The 5,867-nt window shown below is 30.7% G+C and overlaps 1 long non-coding RNA gene across 2 annotated transcripts; it reads right to left on the bottom strand.

Annotated features, from left to right (window-relative positions):
* Window positions 1-226: 226 nt before the first annotated feature.
* Window positions 227-5,220, bottom strand: LOC127240170 (uncharacterized). Of its 2 annotated transcripts, none has more exons than XR_007836309.1 (6): window positions 5,007-5,220; window positions 4,442-4,762; window positions 3,045-3,179; window positions 2,656-2,797; window positions 644-706; window positions 227-525 (listed from the first exon to the last, which is right to left on the bottom strand). It is a non-coding gene; the product is annotated as an uncharacterized LOC127240170 (long non-coding RNA). The 2 variants fall into 2 exon arrangements; XR_007836310.1 differs by having other exon boundaries at window positions 4,442-4,753.
* Window positions 5,221-5,867: the final 647 nt, after the last annotated feature.

Genomic DNA, 5,867 nt, shown 5'->3' with positions numbered 1-5,867 from the left:
ATTTGTTAAGAAATTTGTCCATAACAAAACAGTTGGTACAAAAGTCATGCGACCGTAAAACACCATTTGTACCGGTCATTATCCGTAACTAAAAAATACTCTTTTTGTATCAAATAAGGGTTTTGTAGCTACAAATAAAATGCTATTGTCTAAAGTAGTATTTGTTACAGATCCAATTGCGTGACAAATAACTTAAAAAGATAATTTTATCATAACTAATCCAGAATCCTTGTCCATACCTACAAAACGACATCAATCCGACGACATTCATAGTCATGCTCAAAATAGAATATTAGGCATCAACAATGCTTTAAAGCATCCCAAAAAACCACCATGTCGTACAACATAACAACCAACTAACAATCTTATAACATACGATCCCCACATCCATTAAGTAATAGCTTATAGATAACTTCGGTATCAAACTGCAATACAATCTTAAGGCGTGTGAATAAAGACAACTACGAACTACCAAACTCGTCGAGTGCAGAATCACTGATGAAGCAATCAGGGGCGGCAAACCAACTGCAATGAGTTTTCAATGATATATAAGAATTTATATCAATTGAAGTAATTTAATTCCCAAAATATCTAAAAATGCATAAATCCTTGTAAGTCACTCGATGTTATCTCCGTTGAGTACCTCACTGAGGATCTTCACACCCACCTTAGTTGGAAAAATAAGCGGTCTCCAGGATTGTAACAGCTATAACAAATACATTAACAATTACTAGGATATCACTTATATAAAATGCAGTTGATAAGTTTCGATCAAACCGTTACAAAAAATAATTTTAGGGATAAATCATGGAGTAAATAAGTTATGTTTTATAATATCAAGAACAATAAGAAAATAATCATACTAGAGGTAACCCCTCAACTAATGATAAAGCCATGTCAAAAACCTTCCTAGAAAAGTACGCAAAACCCTATCATAGAGGGAGATAGATCAGCTTTAAATAGCGATCAAAATCAGTTGACAAAATTTTCAGTCCAACTTATCTGATAAATTCTATTCTACTAAATATTTTCCAAATTGCATGTGGTACTTACTACACATAAACACCCATAAAATTAAAAGTTAGATAAACAGTGATTGCTAATTGTAAAATTAGTCAGAAAATGTAGATTTCTTGAAAGTATATATATCATATATTTAGCCAATGCAAGAGTTAGATATGAAATTGTTGGTATATTTTAGGAATTATAAGGAGAAATAAATTAAGAATCTGAAACTGGATATCTCGTTTATTCGCTTGAAGAGATGCTTTAAAAGATAGCAATAAAAACTTAAACACTAACTACTTCCTAAAAACTAGGAACAACCATAACTAAGTTATTTGAAGTAGTCCACAATTTTAAAAACTGAAACATAAATAAAATAAAGAAAATAAAGTTGCAGTAGAAGACTAAAGCATAATTTCAACATTATCAACCAAATTCCTAATAATAAGAAAATGATTCGTGGAGCAGCAACTCATCTTAATAAAAACAAATACCCAATAAATAATTATTTACATAAAAGTACCCACTTGTAAGTATTATGTTAGCTAAAATTAAATGCTTAAATTACACATAAATAATGTTAACTACATTATTCAAGCACAATAGAAAGCGATTGATTCGAGAAAATAACATATTTCATAACTAATTTTATTACAAAGAAATAAATTAATTTGACTCATCATAAATTAAGCAACATAAATAAATAACATATATAAATTTAAAATAAATATGAATAATATAGGCTAAAATACTTTAAGCCTACATAAATTAATTATAGCACACATTATTTATTGTGGATAAAACTAGAATTTAGATAAGGACAAAATACAAGCAACTAAACTAATTCTATTGACAAGTAATGACTCAATTAACAAGATCTACTGCAGAAGCCTATTGAGACTATTGGCAAAATACTATTATAACTACATTAAATAATCAAATATACAGTAGGGTTATACTAATCTAACAAATTAAGCTATTTACATATCAACTAGTGCAAACTAAGCAAGGAGTAGCAATATCAAACTAATCTAATGAAAACAACATATTATATTAATGCAATCAATATATGTATTAACTGAATACAAAGTACCAACAGGCCATACATATTTACACTTAATTATACAAGGGAAAGCTAATCTAAACTAATGATCTATCTAATCAATAGCACATAAAAGTTTAAATAAATGACACAACACATGAATGAGTGGTTTGGGGCTATCAATTAAAACTAATGAACGGACGAAATGACAACTACAAGGATAAAATATAACATCTATTAGTTTCTAATTATGCTATGCTATCAACAACAGAACTAGAGGCAACCTATTAGGCAACACTAGGATATCAACTAAATGAATCTAATTCAACTTATTCTAAGATCCGCTAATACTAACCTTAACAAACATAAACTAAGCAATTAGATTATGAATGATAAATATTTATTGAAACTTGGAAAGAGCAGCAGATTGATCAATTCAATCTAAAGGAATAACAACACTTAACAACAAGAAGAAAGACAAATCTACTATGAATACTAGCAGTAGCTAGAATAGGAAAATAATAGCATCACTTAATAACTTGGTATAGCTAAGGAGGAGAAATCAAATTAAATAGGCTATTTAACTAACAATCAGCAGGGTTTAGTACCAAGGGAAAACAAGCAAAAACTCCCCTGATTTATCTTGTTGCACCCAAATTTACAAAAGTTTTTGTGGTGACAATTAAACTTCCCTCCTCACAATTGCATTATTGTTCGTCCTCGAACAACCCCGATTAGGTTTGGGAAGGGCTGCAATCAAACCAAACAACAATTATAAATATTCAATATACTAATTCAAGAACTAAGACTTGATGCGATAGAACTCCCTTTTCTACATCGCAGAAATATCTTTGTGGCTCGGATAGGCAATCAGTCTTTAACACAAATAGGTAGAAAGAAATTGAAGATTAAATGAGAAAATAAAATAAATTATTTCCAAAACTCTAGAAGCAATCAGACACAAATCTAAGTCAATCTATGCAAAAAAAACATATACCTGTCGTTCTTCAACATCGACTTTGCCAAGGCTCGGAAAGGAGTCACAAACGAGTTTGTTGAATTCATTATACAGTGTTTGATATCTTCTCAGGTACAAGAACAACTTCCTCTAAGATATAGTTTCGGAAAATGCCTATAAGCAAAGCAAGATAGCATTCAAGAGAAATTTCATTATCCTAATACTCATAGTAGATATGTCTGAATTGTTCAAAAGAAGCCCCAAAGTAGTACTTGTTTGTTTTGTGAGTTTTGCTATTAAAAGATCATGCACAATTAAGGGTCTCCAAACTAAGGATTTTATCAATCCAATTGGAACTGTTTGTGCTAGTCTTGCAAATATGGCATGTAACTCACAAAATATGACCCAATAGTCATCTACCATGCTGAGATAAGAACAACCTGTACAGAATTCATAAGTTCATAATACCTACCATTGTGCTAATTTCCCTTGATAGAAATCTATAAACTGGGTTATGAGTGAAATTCTAGCTTCCTCGGAATTTAAGTTAAACAAATGAGAACTCACGTCTTCATACAAAATATTACACACAAAAACTACTTATCATCTTCTCCATCAGTTGTGGCATCCTCACGAGGAAACCGATCTATTTTCCAATTTAGAAAATTCAATCAACCAAGGTAATAGATAGATAAGTATGTCTAAAGGAGAGTGTTAATTTATATAGGTAAAACCCCATCCTCAAGAATTGATGAATAAGTCATAGCATTATCCAAGAAAGGTTAATAATGCATATAATACAAAACATTGTCAGGAATAGCAACATTCACACTTCCCGAATAATTTATTTGGGCCACCATCACCAAATATTTCAGTTTCTGTTACCACTATAAAATAAACGAAATAATATGAATTTTATTACACCATTCAAGTTAAAAGTGCTAGGCTATGCTCTTTTGTGTTCTCAATTATATTTCTGCAAAACAAAAAAAAAATAAAAATCATATCAACAATTATTTTTCTTTTAAAATATTATATCAAAAACCTAGTCTTCAATACCCATTTTACGTTCAAATTTGTTACTGTTCTCAAAATACCTGAAACAGAAAAAACAAATCAAACAAACTTAGTCTTTGCACAAAACTGGATACTGCAGCTAATATGGTTACTTCCAAACAGAAGAAATGACATAATCGAGTAATGAGCAAATAGATTTTATTGCTTGATTCTCATAAAAATAGATAAGGTAATATGCTTAACTTTACTGCTAAATGAAGTCTGAAAACACTGCAAATAAACTCATTCTCTATATAGATCCCTTTCATTCGCATTATATTCTATAGTATATTGAGAGCACTGAACCGCATATTCAAGACACAAACTCATCGATAGATTGATTAAACAACAGTAACAAACCAAATATCCCAATTTCACACCCTCACGTATCTCTTTCAAAATAAGGAGTGCTATCATTGTCTCCATCTTCTTCATCCCTCTCACAACCTCAATTGACAAAACACATAAGGAAATCAGCAAGCATAGCTCATCAAAACAACAAGATTATGTCACAAAAATAGCACAGCATAGCAATCCCTTGATCCCTTGATTTACTCTATCACCATGGCACTGGTCATCCTCCCAAACGCAAAGAAACCTTGATCCCTTGATTTACTCTACCACCATGGCACTGGTCATCCTCCCAAACGCAAAGAAACCTTGATCCCTTGATTTACTCTACCGCCATGGCACTGGTCATCCTCCCAAACGCAAAGAAAAGTTAAGAAAGATACAGGATGGCATAAAAGTTAAGCACTTATAAGGTAAGAAGAGATCCACCATTCTTCAATGAAAATCCCTTCAATTTCACAAGCACGAAAATACCGAAAAAACAACCTGAGCTACTCCAAAGGCAATGCCCAGAATGTTCTTACACATTTTCACTCCTAAATATTTAAAATTACTAAAGAAAAGGAAGTGGACGTTTTGTACACAATAGAATACCTAGGTTTTTATCTCTTGTCGATCTTTTGAGCACAGGGTCGCGGCTTGGAAGATTTACACCACCAATCACTCGAAGAATGACGACCGTCCAACCACGTCGGCGAGGGAAAGGTAGACAACAGTCATTCTTGGCCTACCTCGAAGCGAAGAGCACCTTTTGTGGATCGGAGATCAATTTGGAGCGATGAAAGATCAATTTGGGATAATATGAGGTTGAAATGTGAATTTGTCTAACACATTTGTTGTATGTATGAGGATATTTATGGTAGAAGCGTTAACATGCTTTTCAATTTTTATTTTATTTTATTTTATTTTTGATTTTTCTAAATATATATAGTTTTTTTTTAATTGAAATATTATAAATATAATATTGATTTTTGTTACGACTTGAATTGCGTAACAAATAAGTATACAACTATATTTTGTATTATATGTAAATATTATGGATGGTTTACCGAAACAAATAATTTTATATTTTGAATTTTATAAAAATTTAATATAAAATGTTCTTCTTTTTAATAATTATAATATTACTCTTTTTGTTACAAGTTGAATTACGTAACAAATATATTTAGCACGAAATTTCGTCCTATATGTAGCTGTTACAGATAACTAATCGAAACAAATAAAAAATTTGTTGACCAACATTAAAACTTTTTGAACCGACAAATTTCGTAACAAAAACATCTTTTTGTTACGGATTTATTGTTACGGTCAGTTTACCTGCTACAAAAGGTCCTTTTTTTTTTAATTTGATAGTGATTGCTCCCTTGTATGTTTCTTTTACTTTTAAATATTATTGTTACTAAAATAAATTTTATTTGCTAGAAAATAGTATACATATTGATATAATTTTGATTT

This window comes from Andrographis paniculata, unplaced genomic scaffold (assembly GCF_009805555.1).
Source record: "Andrographis paniculata isolate CXL003 unplaced genomic scaffold, ASM980555v1 Contig79END, whole genome shotgun sequence".
Lineage (NCBI taxonomy): Eukaryota > Viridiplantae > Streptophyta > Magnoliopsida > Lamiales > Acanthaceae > Andrographis > Andrographis paniculata.
The sequence above is the reverse complement of the archived record's forward strand: the minus strand, read 5'-3'. Positions and strand labels throughout refer to the sequence as shown.